The sequence below is a fragment of the Rhamphochromis longiceps genome, linkage group LG1 (assembly GCF_057381845.1).
Source record: "Rhamphochromis longiceps isolate RC_006_pf linkage group LG1, R_longiceps_female_GT1.1, whole genome shotgun sequence".
NCBI classification, from domain to species: domain Eukaryota; kingdom Metazoa; phylum Chordata; class Actinopteri; order Cichliformes; family Cichlidae; genus Rhamphochromis; species Rhamphochromis longiceps.
In genome coordinates, this window is record NC_140557.1 from 30,158,421 (window position 1) to 30,174,042 (window position 15,622).

Consider the following 15,622-nt stretch of genomic DNA (forward strand, 5'->3'; position numbering starts at 1 on the left):
GCCGTTGCGCTCTGTCAGCCACGCAGCACCTCAGAGGCCTCTCCTCCCCGTCTTGGTGGAATTGTGATAACTTTTGTTGTGCCTACTAAATGCACTCACTTTGATCGTGTGGTTATTGCTTCTTGTCTTACACACAGATTAAATTATTTACTTGGTCTGTAAGGGCAATTTGGTGGTGCTGTGTTGCCTCACAACAAGAAGGTCCTGAGTTCAACACCACTGGGTGGGGGCTTGGAACACAGGGAGAACATGCAAGCTCCCTGCGTGGAGTGTCCATGTTCTCTCTACGGGAAGCTACATGCTCCCTCTGTGCTTCTGTGGGCGCTTCATCCCGCTGTCCAAAAGCAAATGTGCAAGGTTTACTAGTGCTTCTAAACTGACAAATAGATGAAAATGATTGTCTGTCCAGGCAAGTTTTAGTATCTATCTGATAAAAAGTAAACACAGGGCCAGTATCACGATCAATCAATCTGCACACCTCTACCAGGGTGTGTCTTTCACCCTGTGACACAATGGGCCAACTTCCTTTGCCCTGTGATAAGCAAAAGAAGATGGATGGACTCAAGTTTATAAATGCATGCTATTTACCCTCAAGGAAAGACAAGTAACGGGCCTCAGATCCCTGATAACATCACTTCTTAAAGACTAAAGATCCCTGCTTTGTTTTTTCTTACATTTTCTTACTTGTAGTTTTCATTACTTGTTGGCTGCTCACTAGATTTTCTTTGGCTCTCTCTGGAGCCACAAAAAGTTTCATATACAGTGGTGCTTTCCAAGACTTTGAGGCGTAAAATCAGTGGAGTTCCCCTTGAAGTACAATACAGATGGCACACTTTATTGGCTGTTTTTTTCAAGTTTGCGAGGAAAAAAAAGGCAACTTGTAATCTCTCACTGGAAAACTACCAGCCACGATGTTTCTCATTGAATTTTTCTTTTTTCTTGGTGCTTTATATGTGAAAATGCACCGTGAGAGCATAAAAAAGGAAACCACAAGAGGACCCACAGGGGCTGCCATTACTCATCATTCGTGGTGCAAACACTTTACCGTCCACGAAAGTCCACGTCATGCCACCAGCACTGTCCTAACCACAGTATGTTGTAATGTCTGCTGTCTTGTCTAAGGAGCGCATTTCACCTCTCATCCTGTGACAACTGGGACAGGCTACAGGCCCACCACAGTTGGTGGTTAAGAAAATGGATATATAGATGGACACTGCCATCAGGGTTTCAATATTTAGATTTTGCTGCGATAGCAGGGCTGCAAACACCCTACACGCTTTGCAACTAATGAAATTATGTTAAAACATGTTGGGCTCCTGGTGTTTCCCCGGGGCAGTTGCTCCCTTTCCCAGTCATCCAGCTCTCCTTTCCTATTTACTCCTCATTTTTCCTCCCTCTCCCCCCTTCCTTCCTGCTGTTTTACCTTTTGTCTCCCATCCTTCCTTTCTGGTTAATTCCACGGGTCAGGTCAGTCAAGAGGTCTGTGCCGTATTTGTCTTCCTGGTGTAATTGCTAACTATTTCTCTGTCACTAATAGGCCATTACTCAGGCAGCTTGCGAGGCTACACCGAGGGCAGCGAACACGAGGCCAGGGGCCCCGCTTTTTTTTTTTTCATTAGTCCCTCGAGGAGCCGGACTCCTCTTGGCTCCAGGCTGAGACAGGCGAGGCCCCTTTAATGTTTTTGCAGAGCTCCAAAGCACTTTGTTGCCTCAATAAAGTTCATTTATGGGATAATAAGGCTCTGGAGGACACATGGTGCTGATTTGAGCCGAATGGTTTCAGCATGGCTCACATTCCCCAAACCAGCTCTCCCGTCTCTCTGCCTGCTCTCCATCTCGTTCTTTGATTTCGTCTTGTTTCTTTTCCCTGCCTCTCACCTTACTCTCGCTCCTCACCTCACATCCGTCCATGCGCTTTATCGGCAGTCATTTGTTATTCTTCTTTATAACACTTTGGCAGCATATCGGTCTGATCCTAAAATGACCTGGGACTTGCACACCTGGGAATGAGTAGCAGCGAGAGGGCAGGAGGCCCTCTCATTTCCCAGGATTTATTCCAGAGCTTTGAGGAAGAAGGTTGTGAGGGTAGATGAGGAAAGAGAGGCGATCAGTGGAATGAAAAGCCACAAACCCCAAACCCTGGCAGATGGATCGGGTCTTACATGCCAAGGCTACGCCAGAGCCAACCACCGTGGACCTCTGCTGTATCAAAGGTGTGGGATGCATGTGATAAAACAGAATCCTGCACTCGGTGAATGGGTTAAAAAACATCGTGCACAGATATATTAGAAACAGGCCCCAGCCTCCTCTTCTATTTATCCCTTTGGTTATTACACACAGGGCTTACGTGAGTGTTGGCCATCTTTCCCTGAAACCCAGTAAGGACACTGTACACCCCTGCCTGCTAAACGGTTTCATCTGAGTTCAGTGTTTTTCTTTTTCCCTCATTAGTAGTTGGTTAACCACTAATGCTTGGTGTATCTGCTCAGCTTTTCTTCCTCCCTTCATTGAGTTAGCAAGAAACAGATGGGGCCCAAATCGCCACAACCCCCTCCCCAACACTCTCCCCTTCTGACTGTCATCCTTCCCACCACTTCTTTTACAATAATCTCTCCCTCTCAAACGGAAAATCGCCCCAGTTTTGCATGTCTGCTCGCGGTGCAACGCATGAGACAACGTATGCGGGTTGCTTGGTGCTTGGAAATACAGCTGAGGCCACACCTGGCTGCTTCAGTCATCTTAGAAACATTAGCTTATAAGCCTGAGGGTGTTAGCGCGAGCTTGTTAGTGTGGTTAGGAGTGGCCGTGTTTGACTCGATGATGAGGACTGGATGAAAAGCTGCGAGCCTGGAAGACTGGCACTGATTTGATGTTGGCATTTGGGAGCTGCTCCATTTTTCACTTGCGGTATCTTGGGATGGCACGCTGGTTGGATAGCTAGTTCAGCCGAAACAGACCACTGACACCAAGGCTTACTGTGTGTCATAAGTATTATATATATTTCTCAGGTATAAGAGTTAGCGATAGAAAACTGAGTTTAGGCTTTTGACTTCTTTGGACGATGATCAACAGCCTTTTGGCACCAGGAGGAGCCTGTTTTTGGACGATGGATGTAGGTTTAAGCTCTGAAAAGCCACGAAAATGCCATGACCCTGCAATCTTAGCAAAACAGCTCTTATTGTATATAATTTTACGAGATAATGAACCTTCTTCTCACTTGATTGATTACCTCAAAAAACATTTTCCAGTTGCTAGTTTCAAGTCACACTTAATACAACATGATGTTCATTAGGGCACCGTTTAGACAAAAATAGACAGTAAGACAGGGGATGCTTTTGACTGGCAAACCACTAATTTATGAGCAAACAGCGTTCTCATTTTCACTGTAACATCCACCCATAGACTCTACAGAAGCAGAGATGGCATAACCCAGAAGCGTCGAACATAAAGCCTGGGGGCCAGAATGGTCCCAGCAAAGACTCAAATCCGGCCAACTAGACTGCTTTGGAATATGTGGCATAGATTTTGGACTTTTAATTTAATTTTCATACATTTAACAGCTTTGCTGATTGATTAAGAAATCTCCATTGCCATTCATACGACACCAAAGCTGATAGCAATTAAATGACAGAATAGTTCCTGTTTTTCCACTATCAAATATAGAAATTGTTTTTTCAGTGGGTATAAAATAAAAAAGACATTTTCTGTGAATTAACAAAAAACAGTTATTTGCTTGTGCCGATAGATTTATTTCATTTACTACAGCAAAATTTTGTTGTAATGTAGAAAAACTGAGAAATTGCACTTCTTTTTCTTACATTAACTGGGATTTAATGTGTAGTTAAAGGGCTTTAGTCTGGCAGAAAAGGGAGTTTTGCAAGTTCGACCCACTAAAGACCAAAGTAGGCTGTGTGTTGGCATCATTGTAAGTTTGACACCACTGACATGTCCAGTGGTCAGTGAAGCCTTAAGCTGAGCATTATGGTTGTCACCATTTCATTGTTTAGTTACCAAATAACAGGAACTACAGGTGGATCAGACTGTGAAACCAAGGGACTCATAAGGTAGATCACATCAGGGGACTCAAAACTTAAAACTGCACTGAGCTCCTAAATGAATCAGGGAGATGTTTGCCGAGGTCATAGATGAGCAGACTTATGATACTTCCACACAGTGTTTCGGACCTGAAAGCCATGTCCATCCTTTGCATACAGTATTAGATCTATCTGGCATATGATGTCTGTGTTTTCTGTTCCTCTTAAAAAAGGATGGCTAGCGTTCAACTTGAGAGAATCCACAAACATGAAAGACCAACCACTTGCAACAAAACTGAATGAAAATAAGCGTCATTTGCTGTGAAACCATATTTCTGTTTATTAAATTAAACTAATGAGGAGTTACATATTAATTAGGGACCTTTCTAGGCACTAGTTTCTGCTTCTACATACGCTAAGCTAATCACCTTTTTCATCTGTTTTAACAGACACTAAACACAGAGAAATGAAGGTGTATTTATTTTCTGATCAAATCAAACTCTGGGCAACAGATAAAATACATAATCATGTCACATCTGCTTATGTAGGATAAATATGAAGCTATGACAGCAGCAGCATGTCAGGCCGCCGTAGCATACAGGCTAGAAGCAGCTAGCTCAGCTCTCCCCAAAACAAACCTGTTAACTAATACAACACGTTTTAGCTTATTTGATGAAAACTGACTAAAAGTTTCATGACGCTTATAGGTAGGGTTGCCAACCGTCCCTTAAAAAACGGAATCGTCCCGTATTGAGCTAATAAGGGACGCACTTTGTCCCGTAATACAGTGAGAATCAAAAGTAGTCTATAAATGTTAATGGAATTAACGCTTTGTTTGAAAACATAATTCCCAGCCCCTCTCCTGCTTTGTGACCAATGAGCTGACAGCACACTTATGACAATTCGAGTATGACAATTCAGATTACCGCTCATCTCATTGGTCGAGGAAAGGTCGCTTGCGGAGAAAATACCGGAAGACAACAGATGACCACAACAAGAAGCATGGCCAACAGGGAAACAAACGCCGACACTGCGGTGCAAGTCTCGGATGACAGTACACCTAAAGCTGGGCAGACACTGTGCGATTTTTTTCAGTCACGTTATTCAGCTCCTGCTCAAACTGCACGATTGACTCGCAGGGATTAGAAGTTTGCAGGTCACGATGCAGGGTCTCACACTATACGGCCCGATGCTCTGATGCGACCTGAGTGCTCACACTGTGCCAACATAACATGAAGGTTATAACAGAAAATCTGTCGCTCGCTCTCTCTGTCTTTCACTCACACAGACACACCACCATCAACTTTGCTAAATTGCTAATGAAAAACATGATCAGGCAGCTGTGATTGAGCAGCAGTGTAAATCCAACTATTTTCACGGTTGTTGTGGTCGTGATAATTTTGTGATGCCACATCGAAAAGGCTCGGATGAGCTTTCCAAAGTTCTACAAGTGCCTCCATCACTTGTGTCCAGATCACACGCTGCACAGCCGTGCTGCGCCGTCTTTTTCACCGATGTTTACGTGTTTGCGCATGAGCAGTGTGAGCGGCTGTGGTGACACCCTCACGAGCGATTGATGATCGGGAGCTGGTCGTGAGGTGTTAATCGCTTCTCGTTACCCCACGTATACTACACGATGCACGATGAAGGCCAAAATCGGGCCGATCACCAAATCGGTCGCACGACTCAAAAATCGGCTCAAAATGGGCCAAAAATCGCACAGTGTAAGCCCAGCGTTAGAGCAGCAATGTTTGTTCCCCTCAGAGAAAGAAAAGAAAAAAGGCTGCAAAAGTACAGGGAGGACTGGGAAAAGGAAAACACCTGGCTGGGAAAGTGCACGATAACACCTATAAAGCGCACTGCACTGTGTGCCGGCGCACTTTTTCCATAGGCATGCTTCTAGTGGTGGGCACAAGAAGAACATGAGGGGCGTGAAAGCTCGGGGAACCCTTAACCAATTTGTTGTCCACCAGGCCACGGCAGAAGCAGATATGGTATGTAAACACTGGTTTGTTGTTTAAACCCTCTGGTTAAGGTTAATATGGGCATGTGCAGTGAATATCAGCGCTATGTGGCCAGAAGTGTGATAATATAATTTATTTTGTGTAATAAACAACTGCAAGGATGGATGATTACAACAAATAGATGAATAATACATAAAAGTAATACATAGATGAATAATGATGATGAGTTAAGATGCGTAATCATGGGAACAAGCGGGTTTACAAACAGGAGCAGCTGATTAGCATTAGAAAAGCTGAAATAATACCTCAACTGAAGCCAATTGTACTAAATGCACTATATGTGCACTGTTACAAGAATATTTTTCGTTCTATTGCTTTCTATTAATTTATATAATTTTAAGTTAAGCAGGACAGAGTTCTTTTAAAGAAAGATTTACTTATATTCTCAAAAGTTAAGCATGACAGGCTTCTGTTTAAGAAAGAGACCTGTTTTACTGTGTTAATGTTGTCATTTTGAGCTAAAAATAAATGGCTAAATGATCATTTGTTTCCCATATGGTCATATCACAAAGAATATGCATCTGCTTAAATCAAATTCAAGTCAAATGGTTAAAAAATAATTTCACACACACAAAAAAAGAGCTACCACACTGGGAAGGGTGAAGACAACTGGGTTGCCCGGCCCTGGCCACGAGGTGTCCCTTATTTATTTTTCAGGGAGTTGGCAACCCTACTTATAGGTGGCATTACTTCAAGATTAACTGTCCTTGGAGAACAAATATACAGCACATAAAAATCCCCCTGTTCTCAAAGTGACCGACCAGCAGCCTCTGTTTTCATTTTAAAGACCACAATGAGACTAATTTAGAGCATCCAGCTCTTGATGATGATATAGTGGCTCAGAGGGTTCATTTCCTCAACAGAGCTTGGATTCAGTAGCCAGGAGATCAAAAGGTCAAGCACTCAAAACCTCTTTCCTGCTTGAGCAGCGGTTTCAGTTTCTGAGTTATTGTCATGCTGGATCGTAGATATTAACCAAGTCGGGTTTCAAATCAGCTTTATAGGATGGAGCTGGCGGTCAAGAGCTGAACAACTTATACAAGGCTATATTGTCACACCATCTAATAAGACACTTAAAAGGAAACCCTTTTCCTGGGGCAGGAGTTCACAAGATGTAAACAGGCTGTAAAACAGAGACATCTGCATTCGTTTTTTCCTTTTCCTCCACATTTGGTAGTCTTTAGTCTATGCAGCTCAGAATAAAACAAAAAAAAGAACTATTCAGGGCAAATTCTGAAAAGCAAATGTTTGGGTTTTTAAACTTTAGCAGTGTTGATTGGGGTTGTGACAAATATGCAAATGTATTAACAATTACTGTGCAGCGCTGGAAAGTGCATAACCAACCGCAGAGACCTGTAATCTCACACCAACCATATAACAATCTCATAAACTATGCTGCACTGTCATACAGTAAGCTGACAGTTATATATATAGTAGCTCCAAATCACTTTCTCACTGCAACAAATGGCTTTATTAATATATAATAATAGATAGCACATCACGTATATGCACATTATTTTTAAAGGGCCTTTCTTTATCTTGAATATATTAATTGTGACATTTTAAATGCACTTTGCTGATTCCAGCTCTCAGTCATACACAGCTTGAAACAGAAAGATTTTTGTTGTTCTTCCCATTCGACATGCGCTTTGATCGCACAATTCAGAGCTCAAGGTTGGTTTTTGGTGTTTTTTTTTAATTACTGTGAGGTGTTCTTATTCAGTTTCTCCCCTTTTTTCTCATAGACGAGTTCAGTGTCTTGAAATGTGTATTAAGAGCGTTCTGTCATTGACGTGTTTGCATTACATCCGATGTCTAGTGGGAAGAGCTCTCATTCGCCTGATCAGGGTTATTTAGTTTTGACGATCTACAGAGAGAGGTATGTGTGACAGAGAAGAGAGCATTTCACTGCAGACGTGTGTGTGTGTGTGTGTGTGTGTGTGTGTGTGTGTGTGTGTGTGTGTGTGTGTGTGTGTGTGTGTGTGTGCGCGCGCGCGCATGTTTGTTTAAGCATGCAGGCAGCTCGCAGCGCTGACTTTCATGGCCTCACTTCAGAGAGAGCTTTCCCTTGGCAAGATACCTCGCCCTTGGTGAGACCAAAGGGAAATATTTATAAATCATCCGCACAACAAATATTGAAGCCAACCTGCGAGGGCAAAGCCATTCAACAGACACCCTCGCCAGAAATGCGCAAATACACCTCCAAGTCGGCCTCCTGACCCACCGGAGTGTTTCTGGAACCACATCTATGACCCACTTGTATATCTCACACACACACACACACACACACACACACACACACACACACACACACACACACACACACACACACACACACACACACACACACACACCATTCTGACCTATTAATACCAGCACACTCCCTCTGGGATTGTGAACTGCCACTTCCTTCAAGATCAAATGTAAACATCTGGTACTTCTGTGACTTCCAGCATCCAGCAGCCTTTCTCCACCACGCTGCGTCTGCTCGCCGTTGTTTCTCTCGTTGCTGTTAAACCCATTTTACTTTCAGCTTAATGTAAGTTCTGCTTTCTATTAAATGGATTTAAGCATGCCTGTGCTTTACATCCCCCTTAGAAACCACTGCCTTATGACAGCTGAAAAAATACCGCTTGCACTTGTGTGCTTGCAGTTTCACTGTGAAGCTCAGAAACTTATGAGAAGTATTTCTGAGGTGATGAGAGGGGTTTTTTCTCCCTGTAACTTTGTCCTCTTCCCCAAATACAAGTGAAGTTTAAAGGTCGTCGTTTGCACTAAAGATGATCCTACACAGACTGCATATGCACAAATCAGGGAGAGCAGGAGCACCTCAAAGGTCTGCAGCGTTGCCCAAATAGAACACTTTGAAGGGGACTGAAGCACAAAGTGGAATCAAATATAATCTTTGCTCTTTGTCTTTTTTCACGCGTGGAGTTGTGGAGTTTTATGATCGCAACTGATATACATTAGATAGAGAAGAGGAGACAGACACAAACAGATTTAATAATACAGTTTGAGTGATTTTGTCTGTTATACACGAAGCCATTTTTGGAGTGTGAACTAAAGAGACGAGATCTTTGTGTTTTGGAAAGTATGACTGAGTTAAATACAAAATTTATTTTCTTGTCTCATGAAATTTTCACATACAAAATATGCAAATAAAACATAAATAATGATACAATGTTCTTCAAAAAGGATTATAATACTACATTTTTATGTCCAGTCCAGTTTTGCAAGTATTAAACATCATAATGATTATTGTATTCCTGATATTTTCGATCATATATAACCAGCATTAATTACCACACTTTGCTGCATTTTCAAGCTGCTATTCATCTTAAGCCAAGGCAATCATACAGTCATTATGCTGGTAGTTTTATAGGACCAGTGCCTTGTTTATGCGCAGCTGCTGGGCATTTTAGGGAAGAACAAGGCACGTTCTTGTGGATGTGATGCTCTAAACTTGTTTATTGGTACTTTTAAGCATTCAGTGCAACAATATTTAAACAGTGGTAAGTCCTTTCTCCTACACTTGTGCATTTACTACTTAGTTCATCAAAGAGAGCACAATTAAGACCTTCTAACCAACACAAGGTCAACTAAAAGGACCAATAGACTACATGAGGTATAACAAACTGTGTTATTTATGTCCATCCATTCAAAGATCCATATTTTTGTCACACATAAACTAGCTTGTAAGGTGCTAAACAGAATATTTTAATCCTTGTCCAGCAAAAAATTACATTCTAATATGTCAGTTTGTTCATATGACTCGTTTAAAAAAGTGGGAAACAGAAAATTAATTTAAACTAACTGTTCAAACCCAGATTTAAAGAAAAGTCCCAACAGTTGAAGTTCGAGCTAATCTCTGTCGTCCTTACAAGGAGAAATTTGTCCACACATATGGATAGCAGTTGAGTTTAATCAGATATGAATGTTACAGTCAAAGAGTTGTTTGTTCTTAATCCTTCTTGGTGTATTTGTGTGCTTGTAAGGTTGCAAACTTTTTCAGTTTTATTACAACTGCAACATCAGTTCTGACCAGCAGGGGGCAGCAAATTACCATCTCTCTAGTGCTGGTCTCAGTGGTTGAGATCTCTTTGTAAAAGCAACAAAAACAAATGCACTTTGCAATCAGAGCCACTCCCCTCCCAGAAGGTCGTGTTTTCATGTATGTGGAAACTACTGCCCATTGATATAAAAGCCTGTTATTAATCTCTTTCCTTTTTTTCACCGCCGTCATCATTTCTGTGCAGCGTAACCTACTTCTTGCATGAATTCTTTTTCAAAATATGGGACTGATTGGGTCATTTCAGCATTCTTTCTTATGCCTGTCTGTTTTTGAGCTCATCCATTTAAGACCGGTTGTTCTGCGCACGTAATGATACATCTGTGGAAGCCATAAGTAATGAGGCCTTCTTAGAAACAAAATGCATATTAATCATTTCTGGATAGAGGATAGAGGAAGAGCAATGCAGGGGTTGTGGGTAGAAGTTAAAAAAACAAAACAAGAAAAAACAGCTGAACACCGAAAATGAGAAGAGACTTCTTGTTTTCAGCACTCTTGTTATTGCAGCCTGGCTGTTGGAGGACCAGACTGAACCCTGACCTCTCTGCTTGCAGCATGAGGAAGTGGTTAGGCAGGCTCACAACAAGACGTGGTGCAGCTGAGTTTTTCTTTTGTTTTTTTGGCACAGCACCTCACACCAAAACCGCGGTGCTGTGCCTCGCAGACTCTCTCTCAGGCTGCTTACCGACGATCGGGCCTCGTGTGTGAGTTTCTGTCCCTAAAAAAAATCGCATCTCCTCTTCCTCAAAGAGCAAGTGACCTCGTTGTGTGTCCCAGCACCGCTCTCTCATGAGGAGAATGGCCCCCAGTCCCATTAATCTGGCCACTCTCCACTGACCATGTGGCTGAAGTGCGGATGCATAAACCAGGCTGCTGCTCCACTGCACTCGGGCAGCTTCATGCTCATAAACACAGTCAGGGCTCAGTGAAAGCACACTCATCGTTGAACTCCCGCCCTTCTAATCCCTCTTCCTCTGTATGTGTGTTCATTCACACACACACATATGCACAACCTCAACAGTCTTGAGGGGACATGCCAGATGTCAGTGCTCCGTCTTGGAGCAATTAAACCGGTTGTTATGATGAAAGAATTTACTTGCCATTTGTTTCTCCTGCTCGGATCTAATTGAGTGATTGAGATCTTAATTAGATTAGCTCCTTTTTTCACCTCCATTGTTTCTCAGCCTCTTTAATCCTTCATTTGTGCTTTAATTCTAACCGTTGAAGTTCTAACTGGCTGATCTGTGAGGAGCTGGAAAGCAGCTAATTGCATGTAAACACGTACTGGACTGTGTGTGTGTTTTATTTATGCTTAAATACGCTTCCATCATTTAAGCTTCCTCCGCAGTTTTACCTTTTTCTTTCTTTCTTTTTCTTCCTTTTTTTTAAATGACAAATTACACATTGAAGTCACTTGCAGTTACAAACCCACAATGAATTACAACCAAACTTCCTCTCGACGCTGCGAAGCATCTCAGCATCTCTCGCCTCACAGCTTTTTGGTTTTGCGAGTTGCAACTTCACTTTTTAGGTTTAGTTTCACTGCTCTAAACGTGTTCTACGATAAAACCACTGCAGGCGGGCCTGAACCTACATCAGAATTCCCTTTTATTTCAGCCTGGCGTAGTTCCCATTAATGTGGCTGTTGCGGCTCTCGCAGTCGTGCTAACTGTGCACTCTTCACCTCTTGTTGCAGAGCTTTAGGGAAACTGTCTGAAAGTTAAAAAGAATAGATTAGCTGCCTGGCTCCAACGCTTTCAGGATCAGTTTGTTTAAAAACTGCAAGAAGGAAACTCACACTTTTAAGCCCAACATTAACTGCTTCATGCAGTCTTTACATCTGAGTGCAAAGTTAGTATGATCCATAACATGCCCTGCTGAAATAACCTCGAGTTATTGCTCGCTTTACACAGTTTTCAGTCCACCCACAAGTCCACAAGTTCATGTGGTGTAAAGTATGGAGTCCACTGCTTAGCAATGCAATGGCAACATCATGTAAAAGTCAAAGCACGAAACGTTTCTCCAACTGAAAAAACTACGTCCAGATAAACAGAATCAACTTTTCAGGAGACCAAAAAAGAGTTTAAAATAGAGTGATTGATGGCTTCAATCAAACCACCTTAAATGATTGCTAGTGATCCTCCACATCTCATCAAGAACAGGAAACTGTAAGCAAACAGCTTCACCATATCAGCCTCAAAGGAGCGACTGGCGTTGGGTGTGCGGGTTCCTTACACTAACCTGACCACAGGTGTAGTATCAGTGCCGATCCCAAGCCCAGAAAAATGGGGGGAATCAAAAATAATAAGATTTCTATCTGCTGTGACAGGAACTGTAGCAGCTGAAGGAGGAAGTGGTGGAGCTTGTTTACGCTGATCCTAACTGAAAAAACAAAGAGAATGTGATTGAACGTAAGGTATTTACATAATCTATTTCACATAGTGTGAGACACTTGCACTGGTGAAATATTAAATTAAGCAGAGCATGATCAATGTGACAGTCTACATGTGTGATCACTGTTGTGGCGAAAATGAAACAGTGCATACAAATCCGGATAAAGCTGCTCTCCACTTATTGATGTCAGCTGTATTTCAAGAAGTTAATGATCTTGAAACAGTAACCCATGCCAAAGATGATTTTTCTTCACCACCTGTGAAAAGGCACTGGACTATAAACATTAAAGGCAACGGTCTGTTAAATATCTGTCGAAAACAGGTCACAGGACAGGGAAGGGGTTCAAAGGTTGTTAGCGGGGTTGGGGTTGGGAAGGGGGGTGTCATTGTGATCAGAGATACAAAAGATAATATTAAGGAACCACCTGCAATTACCTCTGCCAATGAGGTTGTGCTTTTGGTAGTGTTTGCAAGTGTGAGTGTCATTAGGTCTTTAAAAAGTTTGTCGGGTTGTAAAGTGGGGTCACTTTCAATAAAATTTGTCGTAAATACAGCAAAGTCTTTGAGATCAACTGCATGATTTATTGGTCGAAAATGGACAAAAAATCGTATAACTTTCAAGTGTGGTGTGTGCTGTCAACATACAGAATGTACTGTCGCATTTCTGACCTCTCCTTCAAGGTCATTAGAATGATCTGAAGGTCAAAGTGAAAACAATGCTATATAGGCCTATTTACGACTATGTTTCTTAGTACCATTGTTTGGATTAATACTATACGGGCATGTGGCGAATCATATATGATGATTCTAAATATCACGTTACCAGTGTTGGAAAGTTACTTTTAAAATGTATTCCACTACAATACACGCCCCAAAATGTAGTTTGTGACGTATTCCGTTAAGTTACTTAATGTGAGTAACGTATTCTGAATACTTTGGATTACTTAATATATTGTCATGCTCTTTATAACTACATGAATGTACTATTGCTGCAGAGTTTTAGACTTGATGGATAGCATTAACAACCTGCTAGCTGCAAATAACCATGTGCAGTTCTGAAAGCAGTGGTGCCTGTCACTACCCGATCCGTACTGGAAACCCGATCGGTACCCCGCATGCGCGAAAGGTTTCTACTTCCGGTCGTAGTGTTTTACGATAGTTACAGCCCAGAGTATCTGTTAAGATGTTAAGAATAACAAGTATATCTTAAAATGTTTGCAATAATGAAGCATTTCAGTACAATGTAGACAAAAATGAAAAATAAAAAGATAGTTACGGATCAGGACTCCCCGATCCTTACTGCGCATGTGTAAAGTCTGACCGTACAAATCGGGTCTACCCGATCCGTACTGCGCATGTGCAGATGTTTTCTTCTTCTTCTGTTCGTTTAATGGCAGTGTACTCCCCAGTGTACGAGGATACCGCCACCTGCTGACCGAGCGAATAAACCCTATTATAAACTGAATTAGCGTCATTACAAACGTGTGTTAAATTTGATTTAGCGATAGTCGAGTGTGTTTATGCTTGTCTGTGAGGAGAGGATTGTTGGAATAGTGATGATGATGTGCGCTATCACTGTCAATTGTCAGTAAACACTTCATCTGGCTGATGAATCTACACCTGAGATATTACAAAGTCTGCATTATTAACTCTGTAATTAGGCGCCATTCTTCTTATTTTACGGCGCTGTTGCTCAATCGGGGGACGCTCTCTGTTGAGGAGAAAAGCATGAATTTCTTTGTATACGGATTATCCATTGTTTAAATGTCCCGGGCAGTCGAAAAGAAGGCAGAGCAATTGAGAAATTTTTTATTTTTTATTTTTTTATTGACAAAGCACAAAATACAAATATACAAATACAAAATAGCAAACACAATGTCAGGGGGTTCGTATAAAAAAGCAAAATAGACACAGTCTATTATAGAATCACATGATATTGAACAGGGAACATAGGTTTATGGTTTTGACAGCTTTTTGATTTTGAGAATGTTGTATGGTTTTAACATATTGTTTGGTTTCATTTAAAAAGCACCGAAAGGATGGTTTTGCGTTAGAAAATTTCGACTTATGTATATGAAATTTGGCCAATAATATCAATAAGTTAATCAAATAAAATTCGTTTGCCCTGTGCATGGGGTACTTAAAGAAACCAAACAATATTTTCTCGTAACAAAGAGAGAACTCAGAAAGGATAAAGGAAACAACAAAAACAAAATTCTTGCCAGAAAAGATTTGTGTATAAGCATGACCAAAATAAATGAGAAATATCTTCCTTCACACAACTACAAAATATACAGTTAACATCAATGTCCTTTTTATAACGTACAAGAAAAGACCTAGTTGGGTAAAAACGATGAATAACTTTAAAAGATATTTCCTTTACTTTGTTATTTAATAGAAATTTCGATGGTAAGGTCCAAATCTTCTCCCATTCCAGGTCCTGGTATAAGTTATTCCAGTAGGCGACAGCCGTTGGGACACAAGTTCTGTCTTTTTGAAACAGAGTTCGTATTTCACGGTTGTTTTTCCTCCTTACAGAAGGGAAACACACCTGACCGACATAAGTAACAGCAGGATCCAGTGGTAAAGGGGTCAAATCACTAACAACAAGATTTCTAAACAACATTAAGACCCCAGCAGGGATAGCATCAAACACTATGGCATATTCCTTTGGTGGAACAGGAAGACCATATGTATTCAAAAAGTCTGAGTAAGAGAGTAAACCTCCAACAGGATTTATAAGTTGTGCAACACGATGAATCCCATTATCAAACCAATTACTTAAAAACACAGATTTATGTTTGTATAAAATAGCTGTTGAGAAATGCTAGGAGCTAACTGGGCGCTAACCGCATCATTCAAATATATTGAATGTCGCAAAGAGAGGAAGTGACGTAAGATTTGCGCATGCGGGGTACTGATCGGGTTTCCGGTACGGATCGGGTAGTGACAGTGCCCTCAGCTAATGCCAGCTAACAATGTTAGCTTGGTGGCGAGTAGCCTTCAGTAATAGTAATAAATCACACAGCAATAGTACGTCGAAGATATTGAAGTGGCACATAGCCCAGGTAGCTACCACAACTAAAATAAGGATAATGTTAG